The sequence below is a fragment of the Trichosurus vulpecula genome, chromosome 1 (genome assembly GCF_011100635.1).
Source record: "Trichosurus vulpecula isolate mTriVul1 chromosome 1, mTriVul1.pri, whole genome shotgun sequence".
In the NCBI taxonomy this organism is placed as follows: Eukaryota; Metazoa; Chordata; class Mammalia; order Diprotodontia; family Phalangeridae; genus Trichosurus; species Trichosurus vulpecula.
The window spans coordinates 216,374,065-216,392,504 of NC_050573.1; the positions used below are offsets into that span (position 1 = coordinate 216,374,065).

The 18,440-nt window shown below is 40.2% G+C and overlaps 1 pseudogene; it reads right to left on the minus strand.

The window, feature by feature from the left end:
* Positions 1 to 959: 959 nt before the first annotated feature.
* LOC118835974 lies at positions 960 to 18,175 on the minus strand (annotated as a pseudogene).
* Positions 18,176 to 18,440: the final 265 nt, after the last annotated feature.

Consider the following 18,440-nt stretch of genomic DNA (forward strand, 5'->3'; position numbering starts at 1 on the left):
GATCGATATGATTTTCCTAATATTGAATCAGCCCTGCATTCCAATACAAATCTAGCCTGGGCATAGTACATGATTTTTGTGTTAAATTGCTATAGAATCCTTATTTTATTTAAAATCTTTGAATGTTGATATATTCATTAGGGAAACTGGCAGACATACATACATATGAACATACATATAGATATAATCTTTTCTGTTCTCCCTGATTTAGGCATCAAAATCAAATATGAGTCATGGAAGAAATTTGGTAAGATTCTACCTATTTTTCAAACAAATTATGCAGTTTTTGAATTAGTTGTGATTTAAATGTTAGGTAGAATTTGTTTGCAAATCTATCTGGTCCTGGGTTTTTTCTTCCCTTAGGGAGCTCATTTACAGTCTGTCAAATTTATTTTTTCTTTTTTTTCGTGCCACAAGGACATTTATTCCCGACTTTGTCTGTACAAACTGCGTCCTCCCCACTCCCCCACCCCACACCCTCCCCACACATCCAAACAGGAATCAGTCCCCTTACCCCATGTCTCTCCCAACCCACTTCCCCCTCCCCTTTCCAGCCAGATTCCAAGATGGTGGTGGTGGTAGTGGTGATCAGGGTGGGTGGGAATGAGCCTCATTTCCTACAGGTTCAGGCGTGGATGGGGGGTGGGATGGGGGGATTACAAAGGGGCAGATGGAGAGGGAGTCTGGTGTTAGGGGGGTCCTAGAGTTCCCAGGATGTGGGGGAGGCAGGGGAGAGAGAAGTGAAGGATAAAGTCCATCCCTCATGATGGGAGTGGCCAGATCCCTATGGAGTGAAGCCTCCCTACCAGGCTTTGGGAAAAGAGTGGGGGGGTTGGCAGATGGAGAGCCCCCCTCCAAGCTCTTGGTGAAGCCTGGGAGCAGGAGGAAGCACGGTGCTGACCGCCTCTAGCCTATCCCCATCAGGACTCCTTGGCCCCAGCAGTGGCAGCCTCCAGCCTCTAGGCCTTGTGGATCAAGCGGTGCTTCTTAAGGCCGTATGTGTTGGAGAAACCCTCCCCACAGGCCGAGCAGCTGAAGGGCCGGCCACCCTGGTGAGCAGCCAGGTGCTTGCGGAAGTAGCCTGTGTCTTTAAAGACCTTGAGGCAGGCTGGGCAGCGCAGCTCGGGCCATGTGGGCCCATGGACCCGCTGGTGTCGCAGCACTGAGCTCAGGTAGAAGAAGGCTTTGCCGCAGTGCTCACAGCGGTAGGCACGCTCACCCAGGTGCAGACGTTGGTGCTACAGCAAGTTGGAGCGGAAGGTCTTGCCGCATGTGCCCCAGCGCTGGGGCCTGGCCACAGCATGCAAGCGGCGGTGTTCGGCCAGACTAGAGGACTGGGCAAAACGCTTGGCGCACACGGCACACTTGAAGGCGCGCTCACTCGTGTGCACCACACAGTGCTGCCGCAGGTACCAGGAGCGCAAGAACCCATGCCCACAGCCGCTGCAACTGTAGGGCCGCTGCTCCGTGTGGCAGCGCTGGTGGTGCATCAGCGGTGCTGCCTTCCAGAAGCATTTGCCACACACAGGGCAACTGAAGCCGCGTTTCTGGCGATGGCTGCGGCGGTGGAGGAGCAGGTCGTAGGCCCCAGCGAAGCTCTGCCCGCACAGGCCGCAGCCCGGCATCTGTCGCAACAGGTGCACGTATTTGTGGGTCACCAGCCCCAGGAAGTGCTTGAACCTCTGTCCACAGGTGGCACAGCTAAAGCGCTCAGGACCCCCAGGGCCAGGCCCTGCTCCTGCCCCAGCTCCCGCACCTGCCTCTTCCAGGGCAGCCCCAGCCGCAAGGGCTGCTACAGCTGCCCCCACCTCCCCAGCCAGCCCATTGTCCAGGCCAGCGCCTGGGGTGTCTGGGCCTGGCCCTCAGGGGCCGGAGGAGGCAGGAGGCGCTCAGGGGCTGCCTGGTGGACCAGCTTGTGCCACATGAGAGTCTCAATGAAGCCAAAAGCCTTGCCACAGGCTTCACAGTCAGAAGGCTTCTCGTCCACGTGCGCCTCCCTGTGGCTCATGACGTGGAAGAGGTCGGGGAAGTGCTCACCACAGTCAGAGCAAGCACAGCTGAGGCCCTCAGGAGGGGTAGCCCCGGTGGCAGCCGAGGCCTGGTTGGCCCCGGGGCCAGAGGCTGGGGCACGGCCAGCAGGGGCAGCCAGGGCACAAGGCAGCTGCAGCCTGTGTACTTGGCAATGGCGCATGAGGCTCTGCGGGTAGCCAAAGACCTTGCCACAGAGCTCACACTTGTAGGGCTGCTCTCGTGTGTGCACCACATGGTGCTTGCTCAGGTGGAAGGACTCTCGGAAGCGCTTCCCACACACGCGGCACTGGTGGGGCTTCTCTCCCGTGTGGATCCGCTCCTGGCGCTTCAGTGTCTCACATCGCCCAAAGCCCCGCCCGCAGATTCCACAGCAGGTCTTTCCTGGGGCTGGCCCCACAGCCCCACTGCCCCAGCCTCCTGTAGGGCCTCCCGCACCCCCAAGGAGCAGCGGGTGGGCCCCCAGCAGTAGAACTGAGACAGCCCCGTAGATCACAGGTGTCACCGCCGCAGCAACCTTATCTCCACCATCACCTGGAGGTTTTGGGGGCAGGAGGTAGGGCCCCGTAGGAAAGATGGGCGGTGGGGCTGGGGTCGCTCCATCCTTGGGGATTTCAGGGGCTGCAGTGGCAGGGCCGTGGGCTGCCTTGTGGCACAGCGGGCTTTGCGGGGCGGAGTAGGACTTGCCACACAAGTTGCATGGGTACCCGGGGAGGGGCCCCGGTAGCAGCATGGGCTGCCTGGTGCTTGAGGAGGTAAGCCTCATCCCGGAAGGCCTTCCCACACACGCCACAGGGGAGCGGCAGCAGGTCGGCGGGCCGAGTGGGTCTTCACGTGGCGTTTGAGTCTCTCCCGGTGGTTAAAGCTCTTGTTGCACACGGTGCAGGAGAAAGGCTTCTCCCCAGTGTGGATGATCTGGTGCTGGTGGAGGTGACTGGGCTTCTTGAACACTTTCCAGCAGAGGGGGCAGGTGAAGGGGCCCTCTCCCCCAGGGCCTGGGGCCACCGGGGCCATCCCGGGAGGAGGGGGCCCACTGTCCACCCCGGCAGAGGCAGCAGGGGCCAGAGGGGGCAGCGGCGGTGGCGGTGGGGCCTACAGAGCTCCAGGCAGGTGAGATGCATCCTTGTGGCATCATCAGTGGCGGATGAGGCTGGAGACGTGGTTGTAGGTGCGCCCACAGACGCCACACTCGTAGGGCCGCTCCTCAGAGTGCACTAGCATGTGCCGGACCAGGTGGGAGGATTGCTTGAAGGACTTCTGGCAGACCCCGCAGGGGAAGCGCCGCTCCATTAGGTACTTCAGCGGCGGAAGTAGCCCTTGTCATCCTTGGCAGCAGCGCCCAGGTCAGGAGCCACAGGAGTCCCTGGGGGCCCAGGGCTTGGGCAGGGCAAAGGCCCTGGCATGGCCGGGCCGGCCCCGGCCCACCTGCCGTCCCAGGCCTCTTGAGGTTCTCAAAAAGGTGCTGGTGCCCGGAGAGGTCCACAATCCCCCACTGCGGAGCAGGGAAGGCAGCATCAAAAAGGGGCGGAGGAGGGGGTGGAGGCGCCCCAAAGCCTGGGGGCAGAGCAGGCTCTGGCTTCTTCGCCTAGGATGTGGAGGAGGAGGAAGATGATGAAGAGGAAGAGGAAGAAGAGGAAGAGGAGGACAATGACGACGAAAAGGGTGTCTCAGCTTTGGGCTTGAAGGCCGGCAGTGGTGGCAGGTAGTCATACTGGGGAGGTGGGGGCTGTGACGGGGCCTGGGGAGGGGGCCCAGGGGGGCAGGGCAGAGCGGCCACGGACTTGGCATGCTCCCCATACAGCTCCATGGGCTCAAAGCGCTGATGGTTGAGGAACTCGAGGAAGTCAAAGGGATAACTCTGGAAATGGACGCCGTCCTCGCCCCCCCACGCCACTCTCACCCCTGCCGCAGCTGCCAGGGTTGGCCACCATCGCGGGCAGCGGGGAGAGCAGCCCTCTCCCAAGTCTGCTCCATGCCCCGCTCAGGCCCGCCCCGGGTGTCTGGTCAGATTCTCCCCTTATCTCCCAGTGCTGGGTGGCAGTGAGGGGGTTCTCCCTGGGTCGGGGCCGGGGATGGGGGGGGGAGTGGGCGGGAGAAGGAGGTGCCGCAGTTCCGGGGAGATCCGAAGACCCGACCGGAAGTTCCACCCCGCGGCCCCCGCCCCCTCCCGCGTGGATCGCCGGGTCGGCCACCCCAAATTTACTTTTTCTAAGATAGAGATGTAAGAATACTTAAATATTTAAGTATTTTTTTTCCTCTTCTCTTAATCTGGGTAATTTATATTTTTGTAAGTACTCATCCATTCCTATAAGATTGTCAGTTATATTGATACATAGTTGGACAAAATAATCTAATTGTTTTAATTTCATCTTTATTAGTTGTGTATCCACCTTTTTCTTTTTTGATATGACAATTTGATATGATATGATTTTTTAAAGTCAAAATAATCACTGATTTGGTCAATTTTATTGTTTTGTAAAAAAGAAAGCCCCTAGTCAATAAAAATTCATTAGTTCAATTAAAAAGAAAACTTTTGATTGTGTTAATCTTTCCTTTGATTTTTTAAATTTCAATTTTGGTGTTTAGGTTCTTTGATTATCCCTTCTAATTAGTTCATTTTTTTGTTTTTGTGTTGTCTGAGATTATTATTATTACCCATTTGTTTGTTTTTTTACTTCAGCTGAACTATAATAGATATCTTCCTTATTTTAAATGTGTGTGGATCTTTCAGTTTCAAATGTGCCTCTTATAAACAACATATTGTCAGATTCTGATTTCAAATCCATTCTGCTATCTTCTTCCCTTTTATGGGTGAGTATGTCCCATTCAAATTTACAGTCATGATTACTGTTTATTTCCATTCATTGATTTATTTTTCCATTTATCATCCCTTTTTTAAAAACTTTATACTCTCCTCAAATGTCTGCTTTAGATGTGAAGTAGCAGCAGTGGCAGAGGCAGTGGAGAAGCCTTGGGAGGAGGGAGTGTGCACCATGACAGAGGGGTAGCGTCACTCACTAAGGCAGGTCACTCGCATGACAGCACTACTGCTTCTGCCACCCCAGGGCCACATGGATGAGCATGACCACATATACCACAATAAAGAAGAAAGTGTTTTATGGAATAATACTGTTGGATCATACTATAGTCTACAGGAGACACATAAATACTTCTAACTTGGTTTCTGTGTGCAATTGAAGCATGCCATGAAACACTGGGAGAAGCACTTCAAGGAGAGGAGTTGGAGTTTAGTGGCCTTAATAAAAAAAAAATTAAAGAAGACAACATATGGACCAACTACTATGAAACTGACTTAGACAAAGCAAAGAGAGGTACTTTTGTAAATGTTATCAAGAATCACTACTGGAACCAGATATACATTAATGATTTACCAATATGGAGTGTTGTTGTTGAAGCAGATCAAAATGGGGAAGATTACTATCTTTGGACCTACAAAAGGCTGGAAATAGCTTTCAACGGAAATTAAATTGTGGATGTCAACTTACCTAGTGAAGGAAAGGTGAAACTGACAAAAAATATCAAAATCTCAATGACACATTCAATGAAATGGGAAGAAAAAGATACAATATTTGAAAATCAAAAGATTATAGAAGATGGCAGAAGCCAGGAAGTTGCCTGAGCTCTACTAAGTTTCCCATGGAAACAATGTTAAATCAAATCTCTTAATGGATTCTGGAGTGCCAGAACCCACAAAAATATGGAGTGAAACCATTTTCCAGCGTAAGATATCTTAGCAGGACTTCATCAATGGTCTGCCTCACTTGGGTAAAAGTGGAGCACAGCCCAGCGCAGACTGCATCTGGGCAAGCCAGTGGGAGGTTCTTGCCCATAATATAGTTCAGCAACTAAGGCTTCACCATCCTGGCTCAACTGGGTTATGGCACAGCAGGCCAGCTATGAGGCCTCCAGACCAAGCACTGGAGGCAAATTGCCTCTCCCAGAATCCTGGCAAAACAGGAGTAACCAGGCTAGGCTACCACAGCTCAGTAGGCAAGTCACAAGCACCTGAAGCCCTGGCAGAGAAAGCCAGAGACTTTGGCTCCAGCACAAAAAGATTAGAATAGTGCCTCTTATGCTCCATGAGCAGAGCTCAACTTTAAATATATATATATATAATATATATATATATATATATATATATATACTATATATATATATATATATATATATATATATATATTTGTTTTTAGTTTTCAACGTTCACTTTTATAAGATTTTGACTTCTGAATTTCTCCCCCCCTTTTTCTGCTCCCTCCTCTCCAAGACAGTGTGCATTCTGATACAGGCTATACATGTACAATCATGTTAAATATATGTACAATTAATCATGTTATGAAGAAGAATTCTAACCAAAGGGAAAGATGATGAGAAAGAAGAAACCGAGAGAGAGAGAAAGAACGAGAGAGGAGAAAGAGACAGACAGAGAGAGAGAGAGAGAGAGAGAGAGAGAACAAACGAGAGAGAGATTGAGAGAAAGAGAGAATAGTATGCTTCAATCTGCATTCAGACTCCATAGTTGATGGACCATTATAGAGTCTGTATGCAGATTGAGTCATACAATTTTCACTTTTTATCTTTCTATTTTTTCACTTTTATGCTGATTCTTCTCTAACAACATGATTAATGTGGAAATATGTTTAACATGATTGTACATGTATAACGTATATCAGATTTCATGCTGTCTTAGGGAGGGAGGGAGAGGAGAAAAATTTGAAACTCAAAATCCTACAAAACTGAATGTTGAAAAATTTATTTACATGTAATTGGAAAAAAAAATACTATTGAGTGCAAAAAAAGTACTGGACTACCTGAAAGTCATGATGACAAAAAAGAGAGATTAGGCATAATTTTTCAAGAAATTATCAAGGGAAACTGACCTGATATCCTAGAACCAGAAGGCAAAATAGAATTTGAAAGGATCCATCAATCACGTCCTAAAAAGAATCCCAAAATAAAAACTCCCAAGCATATTTAAGCCAAATTCCAGAGCTCCAAGGTCAAGGAGAAAATACTGAAAGAAGCAAGAATGAAACAACTCAAATATCATGGAAGCACAGTCAGGATAGTACAAGATTTCACTAAATGTACATTAAAAGATCAGAGGGTTTAGAATAGGAAGGGAAGGAGCTGGATTACAACAAAGAATTGCCTACTAAGGAAACTGAGTATTTTCTTTCAAAAAACTGTTTTTTAAAAGAATAGTGGAAGGGCAGCTAGGTGGCGCAGTGAGTAGAGCACCGGCCCTGGAGTCAGGAGGACCTGAGTTCAAATCCAGCCTCAGACATTTGACACACTTACTAGCTGTGTGACCTTGGGCAAGTCACTTAACCCCAATTGCCCTGCCAAGAAAGCAAAAGAAAAAAAAAGTGGATTTTCAAGTATTTCTGAGGAAAAGACCAGAACTGAACAAAAAATATGATTTTCACACACAAGACTCAAGAAAAGCATAAAAAGGTAGAAAGAGAAAACTTAATGGACTCAATAAGGTTAAAATATTTGCATTCCTACTTGGGAAAACGATACTTCTAAGTCTTAAGAACTTCATCTGTATTAGGGAAGTTTTTAGAAGTATTTATTGACAGTGATTTTGGATTTTGATGGGATGATAGAAAAAGTGGAGAGAGAACGACATATATATATATGTATATATACAGAGAGAGAGGGAGAGAGAGAGAGAGAGAGAGAAAAGGGGGATAGCATGCAGGGAAATACATGATAATCATAATGGAATATGAATGAAAATGAAAAAAAATGGAAGCAGATAGCAGAGTGAATTAAAAAACAGAATCCTAAAATATGTTGTTTGCAAAAAACATATTTGCTTCAGAGATACATACACTGAATAAAAGAAAGGGGCTGGATCAGTCTATGATGCTTTAGCTCAATTAAAAAATAGCAGTAAAGATCATGATCTCAGACAAAGTAAAAGTAAATATATAATTAAAAGAGATAAGCAGGGAAACTACATTTTGCTGAAAGCTATCATACACACATATGCACCAAGTGGCAAAGCATCTAAATTTTTAAAGAAAAAGTTATATTAGTTACAGTAGGAAATAGTAAAACTATGCTAGTAAGGGGCCTCAACTTTCTCCTCTGAGGAATAGATAAGTCTAACAGCTCCCTCCCCCCCAAAAAAGAAATAGAAAAGAAAGAATTTAAGTAGGTCAATAGAACTATAGAAACATTAGATATGATAGGTATATTGGAAAAAAATAAATGAGAATGCAAATGAATTTATCTTTCACTCAGTAGTCTATCTCTTGTACAATAAAATTGATTGTGTATTAGGGCATAAAACCCTCACAACCAAATGTGGAGAGGAAGAAATATTAAATATATCCTTTTCAGATCATAATGCAATAAAATTAATTCTTATGAAGGACAATGGAAACATATGTTAATAATTAATGAGAGACTAAATAATCTGGTCATAAAGAATGAATGGGTCAAAGAATGAGTTATCATTACATTGAAACAATTTCATTAAAGAGAATGACAATAATAAGAAAACATACTGAAATTAATGGGATCCAGCCAAAGCAGTTCTTAGGGAAAATTTCATATCTTTCAATGCTTAGTTCAATAAAACAGAGAAAAAGAAGATTAATGAATTGGGCATACAACTAAACATATCAAGTAAGTAGATGAATTAAATATCCCTAAATAAATTTCAAACTGGAAATCCTGAAAATCAAAGGAGAAATTAACAATACTGAAAGTAAGAAAATGATTGAACTAATAAATGAAAGTACATAGTGGTTTTATGGAGAAAAACAAATTAGATAAACCATTGTTAATTTGATTTAAAAAAAGAAATAAGAAAAGCAAATTACAATATCAAAAATGAAAAGGGAGAATTTGGCAAAAGTGAAGAAGAAATTAAAGTAATTACAAGGAGATGTCTTGCCCAATTATATGTCAATAAATCGAATAATCTAGGTAAAATGAATAAAGACTTACAAAAATATAAATTGCCCAGCTTAATAGAAGGGGAAATAAAGCGCTTATTCCTATCTTAGAAAAATAAATTCAACAAGTCATCCATGAACTTCCTAACAAAAAGATCCCAAGGCCAAATGAATTCAAAGAAGTAGCAAAGAGATTACAGAAATATTTCATACACTCTGACTATTTGGGATTTTTTTTTTGCCAGGAACTAGGACTGAAATTATCTCTCCTGGATCTATTCTCCAGGCCAGTGGTTTTTCCAATGAGATATTTGAAAAAGGTACCAAAAAGAATACTCCTAGGAATATTGCCACCAAATTCCAGAGTTCCCAGGTCAAGGAGAAAATACTACAAGCAGCCAGAAAGAAAAAAAATTGGGTATTGTGGAAACACAATCAGGATAATACTAGTTCTAGCAGCTTCTACTTTAAGGGATCAAATGGCTTGGAATATCATATTCCAGAGGTCAAAGGAGCTAGAATCACCTACCCAGCAAAACTGAGTATAATGTTCCAAGGCAAAATATGGATTTTCAACAAAATAGAGGACTTTCGAGCTTTCTCAATGAAAAGGCCAGAGCTGAATAGAAAATTTGACTTTCAAACACAAGAATCAAGAGAAAGATGAAAAGGTAAACAAGAAGGAGAAATCATAAGGGACTTACTAAAGTTGAACTGTTTTGCTTACATTCCTACATGGAAAGATGATGTGTATAATTCATGAGACCTCAGTATTAGGGTAGCTGAATGGAATATATATTATCTATATCTATATCTATCTATCTATCTATCTATATGTATATATATTATCTATATCTGTGTGTATATATGTATATGTATATATAAACATATATATATATATATATATATATATATATATATAGAGAGAGAGAGAGAGAGAGAGAGAGAGAGAGAGAGAGAGAGCGCAGGGTGAGTTGAATATGAAGGGATGGTATCTAAAAAAAATAAAATAAAGGGGTGAGAAATATATTGAGAGAGGGAGAAAGGGAAAGATAGAATGGGGTAAATTATCTCACATAAAAGAGGCAATATAAAGCAGTTCTGTTGGAAGGGAAGAGGGGGCATGTGAGGGGGAATGAGAGAATCTTGCTCTCTTTGCCTTTGATTTGATGAGGGAATAACATACACACTCAATTGGGTATCTTATCCCACAGAAAAGTAAGGGGAAGGGGATAAAAAAGTGAGGGTGACAGGAGGGAGGCTAAATAGGGGGAGGAGGTAATCAAAAGCAAACACTTTTGAAAAAGGACAGGGTCAAGGGAGAGAATTGAATAAAGGGGAACAAGATAGGATGGAGGGAACTATAATTAGTCTTTCACAACATGATTATTGTGGAAGTGTTTTACATAATGATACATGTGCTTGCCTTCTTAGGGAGGGTGGGTGGGAAGGGAAGAGGGGAGAGAATTTGGAACTCAAAGCTTTAAAAGTGGATGCTCAAAAAATTGTTTTTTCATGCAACTGGAAAATAAGATATACAGGCAATGGGGCATAGAAATCTATCCTGCTCTATAAGAAAGTAAGGGGAAAGGGGTAGGGGGAGTTGGTGGTGACAGAAGGGAGGGCTGACTGGGGAATGGGGCAATGAGAATATATGCCAACATGGAGTGGGGGGAGGGTAGAAATGGGGAGAAAATTTGTAACTCAAAATCTTGTGAAAATCAATGTTGAAAACTAAAAATATTAAATAATAAACTATGAAACTTAAAAAAAGAAGGCAAAAAGATAATTGTCCATATCTATAAGAAAACAAATAGAAATCATATGATTATCTTAATAGATGCAGAAAATTTTTTTGACAAAATAAAACATCCTTTTCTCTTAAACAAAGAAAACACTAGAGAGCATTAGAGATCCAGAAGAAATATGAACAAATCATTAATGACTAATTATAAGGCACAGATAATGGTTAACCTTTCTACTTATGATTTATAAAATGCTATCTTACTATAATAAACATTTATATCATATTCTTAAAATGTATTACTAATGTAGTTTGAAAGAAACTACATTAGTAGTTTGCTTAGTGTGGCTGAGTTGTATATGATGGAATGACTATAAAAAAGTTGTCAAGGAAATGTAAAAAGGAACAATTATCTCATAAAATGAAAGTAAGAATTAATACAGAGGAAACAGGTCAAGGTAGAGGGCTAGTAATGTTGGAACCTTACTCTCATCTAGGTTGAAGACAAAACAAAGTGTACTTCTGAAGTTTAGAAGTCTGAACTTCTAGAGAGGTGAAAAACTGGTGGATTAGGTGGGTGATGGAGTTTTATGAGGGCCTATAGAATAAGATTGGGAGGTGAAAGGGAGAAGATAAGGGAGAGAGTTTTAGAGGTAAAATAAGGAATAACAGAGTAAGTGGAAAAGATAAGTTAATGGGGATAGGGTATAAAGAGAGGCTGAGAAGGAAAATAATGAGTAAAAATAAGATAGAGTGAAATTCAGAAATAGAAATTAGAACTTTGTTAAGTCATAAAATGAGTGATTCCTTAATTGATAAATGGTCAAAGGATATGAACAGGAAGTTTTCTGATGAAGGAATCTAATCAATTTATGATAATATAAAATGCTCCAAGTCATTATTGATTAGAGAAATGAAGATAAAAACAACATTGAGATATCATTATACACCTAGCCGACTGGCTAAAATGATAGTAGGGGAAAGTGACAAATGTTAGAGATAATGTGGGAAAATTGGGACACTAATTCATTGTTGGTGGAATTTTAAAATGATCCATCTGTTTTGGAGAGCAATCTCGAATTAGGCCCAAATAGTTATTAAGCTACCTTGTAACAACAATGCTGCTTGCAGCTGCTGTGGAGGTATAAGGCCAATAACACCAGCATGCAGGAGGGCTGCTAGCACAAATTCTTTGATCTGCTTTTTCTAAGGAAAGCAACTTTAAGGGGTTAACAATCTTACTTTAATTAAACATACATATATAATTCCCTTCCTTCAGGGGAAAAAGTCATCACCCTGAACTTCAGAGCAAATACAAACAGAAATTACAAACAGAAAAAATAACACAAATCAACAGACAAGCTTCTGTCTGACCAAAGCAATACCTACATTGTTACCAGAGAGAGAAGCACAAACATCTGGGTTTTCAAAGCCGGGGGACACCTTAATGGCTACTTTGAGTCTCGTCTGGCCAAATTACATAAACAGTCTTCCAATGAGTGAGCCCCCAAAGTACAACGCTAACCTCACTTCAGGGTCAGAGGGTGTCACAACCATGTGACTCAAACTCATGTGACTTACACTTTTTTGTGACTTAAGAAGGACATCAAAGACGCTTGATTCAATCAAAGACTCTTGATTGAAACAAAGGCAAGACTCAATCAAAAGCACTTCATTGCCTTAGTGCTGAGAAACATTCCAAAAGAAAAAAAAAAACAGGAAAAAGTCCCACTTTGCTTGCCATACGTACCTACACCCTTTGACCCAGCAATACCTCTACTTGGTCTATTTCCAAGGATGATTTGGGAAAAAGGAAAAGAACCTATATGTTCCAAAATATTTATAGCAACTCTTTTTATGGTGCAAAGAACTGGGAAATTGTGTGGATGCCCATCAATTGGAGAATGGCTGTAGAAGTCATGTTATATGATTGTGATAGAATACTACTGTGCTATAAGAAATGATTAACTAAATGATTTTCAAAAAAAAATATATAAAGACTTGCATTAAATAATGAAGAGTGAAATAAGCAGAACCAAGAGAACATTACATGCAGTAGCAACAATATTATTTTAAGAATGACTTTGAGGGAATAAGTTATTTTGTCTATTACAAGAACTGAAATTAACTACAAAGGACATATGAAGAAAGACACTATCTTCATCCAGAAAAAAAAAAAACTGATGAGTAGAAGTATGTATAAAATAATTTTATGCATACACACACACATGCATGCTTGCACATACGTACACACACACATACACAAACATACATACCCTTATCTGTGTCTAATGGTAGTGATCTATAGGGCAGGAGAGGTATCATGTAAAAAATTACATGATAATTTTGCTGTATATTTGAAAAATAGCAAGTTGTACATAGTAGATTTGCAGTTTCAAGTGCAATCATTATTTACAATGTTATGGAAAGGTTGGTTTTATTCCATAAAAACACAGACACAGAAACACACACACATGCACAACACTGGAGAGCATAGGAATAAATGTGACTTTCCTTAAAATGATCAGTAGTATCTATGTAAATGCAACATCAAACATTATTTGTAATGGACATAAGTTAGAAGCCTTCCCAATAACATCAGAGGTGAAGCAAGAATATGCATTACCACCAGTATTATTCAAAATTGTTATAGAATAGCTATAGCAACAAAAATAGGTACAGCAACAAAAGAAGGAAAAAAATTGAAATAATTCAAATAGGCAGTAGGAACAAAACTATCATTCTTTATGGATGATATCATGGTATGCTTCAAAAATGTTAGAGAATCAGCCAAAATAGTTGAAATGAGTAATAACTTTGTCTGAATTACAGTATATAAAGTAAACTCTCATAAATCATTATGAATTCTATAGTTTACCAATAAAGCCCAAAAGCAAGATTTAGAAAGGAGAATTCCATTTCAAATAACTGTGGATGATATAAAACATTTGGGAGTCTACCTGCCAAGACAAACTGAGGAACTATATGAAAAGAGTTACAAAATAGTTTTCACACAAATAAAGCCAGATCTAAGCAAATAGAAAAACATTAAATGCTCAAGGTTAGGCTAAGTCAATATTATAAAAATGGTGATACACTTTAATTCAGTGACACACCAATCAAATTACCAAAAAATTTTAATAGATTTTAAAATTAAAAAAATTCATATGAAAGAACAAAAGGAATTAATGGGGAAAAAAGTGAAGGAAGATAACCTAGCACACCAGATCTCAAATTGTATTATCAAGTGCTAATCATCAAAGCAGTGTGGTACAAGGTAAGGAACAGAGTAGTGCATCAGTGGAAAAGATTAGGTACACAACACTATGTAGTAAATGACCATAGTCATCTAGTGTTTGATAATCCCAAAGACACCAACTTCTGGGAGAACTTACTATTTAATGAAAATTTCTGGGAAAACCTGAAAAGAGTTTGGCAGAAATTAGGCAGGGACCAACCATGAACAGTGTATGCCAAGATAAAGTCAAAATGGGTACATGATTTAGACATAAAATGTGACACCATAAGCAAATTAGGAAAGCATGAAATAGTTTACTTGTCAGATCTATGGAGAAGGGAGAATTTATGACCAAACAAGAGATTGAGAACATTACTAGATAATAAAAAGGATAATTTTGATTATATTAAATTTTGTTTTTCAAGAAACAAAACCAATACCATCAAAATTAGAAGTAAAGTAGAAGGTTGAGGGGAAAGTTATACAGTAAATTTCTCTGATAAAGGCCACATTTCTCAAATATCTAGAGAACTGAGTTAAATTTATAAGAATAGATGTTATTCCCCAATTGATTAATGGTCAAAGGTTATGTAAATTGGTTTTCAGACCAAAAAATCAAAGATATCTACAGTCATATGAAGAAGTGCTGACTTTTGATTAAGGAAATCCAAATTTTTTTGAGGTACCACCCTTCCAGTTGGCTAATATGACAGAAAAGGAAAATGATAGATTTTGAAGGGATGTGGAAAAATTGGGACAATAATGCACTGTTGGTAGAATTGTGAACTGATCCAACCATTGTGGAAAGTAATTTGGAGCTATGGCCAGAGGTCTACAAAAACATGTGTATGACGCTGTCATACCACTACAAGATCTATATCCCAAAGAGATAGAAAAGAGGGGTAGGGACCGATCAAGTGGCATATGATTGCAAGGGAATAGTATTGTACTATGAGAAATAAGAAGCAGGACAATTTCAGAAGAAACAAACCTGGAAAGACTTCCATCATCTGATGCAAAGTGAAATGAGCAGAATCAGGAAAACATTCTATACAGTAAAAGCAATATTGTATGATTTGAATGACTTAACTATCCTCAGAAATATAAAGATTCAGACAATTCCAAAGGATTCATGATGAAAAATGTTATCTACCTCCAGAGAAAGAACTGTAATCTAAGTGAAAATGAAAGCGTAATATTTCTCGCTTTATTTTGTGTTATTTTGGGGGTCTGTGTTTTCTTTCACATGATTGATATGGAAATATATTTTGTATGACTGCATATCTATAACAACATAAAATATTTTCTCATGGAGAGGAGGTAGAGAATTTTAAACTCAAAATTTAAAAAAAATGTTAAAATTGCTTTTGCATGAAATTAGGAAAAATAAAACATTACTTAAATAATTAAAATGCTTATTTCCTTCCTTTTTCTTCATTTCTTTAACAAAGATTTGTTGAGTGCCTCCTGTATATAACATTCCATGTTCTTACAAAGTGTATTCAGAATGCAGGTGACATAAGTAATTTTAATACTAACCAAATCTGAAAACTTGTACATTTGAAACTGAATGTATATATTTTTATGGAAATCCTGAAATGATAGTATTAAATTAAGTTGTAATTATTTTTAATTCTCTCTATGTGAATTCATCAATCTTGTCATAAGAATTGTGCTACAAAAACACATTGTTGGAATGTAGCACTTAAGAAGGAGAAATAATCTGACACAAACACTGATGAATTTGTTGGCTGTTCTATTTTACATCCACTGAAGGGAGTATACATAATAGAAGAGGACTGCTGTGATTGTTTTTTCACTGTCTACTCATGTGGCTTACTATATTTGTCTCCACGATGTATGCAACCCACTCATTTCAGGAAAATGAGAGATAGCATTTCTAAGGTAGGGAAATTAATAATGTCACATTTCATTTGTCCTCTTATTATTATGTGGTTTAAGAAAACTCTGCTTTTCTAATAGCAATATATTGTATTAGAATGTTCTACTGAAGATTCTAATTTGGAGATAGGAAAAAGTAATAGGCAGAAAAGTAACATATTTACAAATAGCTGTTCTTTGGTGGTAGTGCAGAGGAGAATACATCATTTTAAGAGCTTCATTTTATTGAGAATTTGGCCTTATGTTCATTACATGCAATATACTCCCAGGAAGTCCTGGCTGAGAAAAGATTATTATACAGTGAATGGGGTCCCTAAGGAACAAAGAGGAAAGCACAGTCAGCAACCAACTATCTGACTGCAGATAAACAATGAGACTTAAAGTTTCTAGCCAAGACATTTCCTTGTCCACTGATTGATGCTACCAACAGACATTTTTCACTAACATCTCAACATCTCCTTTCATCTCCCAATAGGACTGGGTTGACAAAGTAGTGATGTGAAAAATATCCCAAGGGATATAGGGTAGAGAAAATGGACTTGATGAATAATGAAATAGAAAAAAAATGTTTTGGATGGGCTTCAGGGGAAGACATTAAATAATGGCAGTTGTCATGACAAGGTATTATTTTTAGTAAGTTTTAGTTTAATTTTGAGGTTCAAATTCTCTACCTCCTTCCAGGAGAAGGCAAACAATTTTATGTTGGTTATACATATGGAATCATGCAAAATATATTTCTGTATTAATTATATGAAAGAAAACACAGACCTCCCAAAACAACATAACAAGAAAGGAGGCAGGATTAGATCCGTCACATTTCTGTGATAAATGTATGCGTTCTCTTGTTGTTGTTGCTGTGGTTGTTGAGTGTATGTTTGCTTAAGAATGTGCCCCTTCCATTCATATGGATAATTAGAAGTAAATTGCAACTAATAAACTCCATTTCCCCTTTGGGTGTGAGCCAAATGGATACTTGTAAGACACAAGAAGGGAACCTCATATGATGACAAGAAAAAGAAATGCAGTCTCTGGGACAGTGCAGCACAATGAAAAAATACACTGGTTCTTGAGACAAAGGATCTAGGTTTGAATCTTGACTTCTTTTGACTGAATGACCTAAGCCTAGCCATTTATCCTTCCTGGACTTTAGTTTCCTAATCTATTAAATGGTTTTTGATTAAATGGCTTCTGACATCCAACCAAGCTCAAATATGTGATCATAGGAATCATGCCTGCAGTTCTATCCATTACTTAGGAATGGCTTCATTATGCAGTGCTAATGGTAGAGCTCAGAAAGAACCAGTAAGGTCTTTGTTGACCACAAGTCCTTGCTTTTGGATCTCTCTGTCAGACAACTGCTAGATTTCACCTGGAGTAAATCTGTAATTCTCCTTGTATTAAGCAAAAACAAAACCCCAAACTAAATATATATTGTATATGTATTTCCTATCAACTTCTCCCTAGGGAAACTAAAAACAAAGGATAGGCTTCTACAAGTGGAACAGGACTCAAAAGAGCTCAGAATCAGGGCACATGGGTTCTTTTTATGCCATTAAAGGCTTAAACTTAACCTCTCCTTAACAACTTTATTGGTAAAATAAAGATGTCAATCTACATGAACCCTCAAGTTCCTTCAAGCTCTAAAGAGTATTAGATTTCTTGTGTTGTGATGTTTTAGCTTTTCAAAAAAACAAACAAACAAACCCTTTTTCAGAGGTAAAAACCTACAATGTCTTTGACCAGTCTTCATATGACACCAACTTGAGGCAGTCAAGTCTTCTCGTTGCTATTTTCCAGGAAATTTTCAAATTTGTGCACTTCCTAAAAATGTGCCACTGATTTGAACATAATACTACTGACCAAGCTATACCTTGCATATTTACTTCCTTATTTCTTGGCACTGTGACTCTGAATGCAGCTTAAAATCTCATTAGTTTTGTTGTTGTTATTGTTTGGGCAACCACATCAGTGTACTGAAATCCCTGTATCTCTTTCCAGAAAAAAATGAAGCCATAACATCCACATTTCATACTTGTGAAGCTGACTTTTTTTAACCCAAGCTCAAGACAGTTTTATCTCTTGTTACTTTGGTCTTCTAACATTCCCATCCAGAAATTTCTCAATTAAGGTATATGATGTAGCCGGAGTAAGAATGTCACCTATCACTCCATAGAAAACATAAAATATTTTGAGTAAATGTAAACTAAAAGATGCTCCAACTATCCCATAAGAAAAATTGCATGTAGCCTTTGGCCATCCTTGACAGAAAGCCTTCTCTTTTTTTCTATATAATATCTCACCTGGCATAGGGTTGGTGTGAGGATCTACCATTCTGTCCTCTTGCCACCAAAGACTGGCTGTCATGAGTAAATTCCCCCAATTAATCTAACAACTCCTAATACATCTCCACTTATACAACCATCTGCATGTGCCCCTCTTTCTTAACTATAGCAGTACTGTCTCTGAGGTTCTGTGTTCCTATAATTGACATATCAGGGCAGAACAAATCAACTTTCTTACAATTAGTATAACTGGAAGGACAGTCTGTCCCCAACAAATCTCATGTCTTTACCAAAGAAAAGAGCTTGAGAAGAGA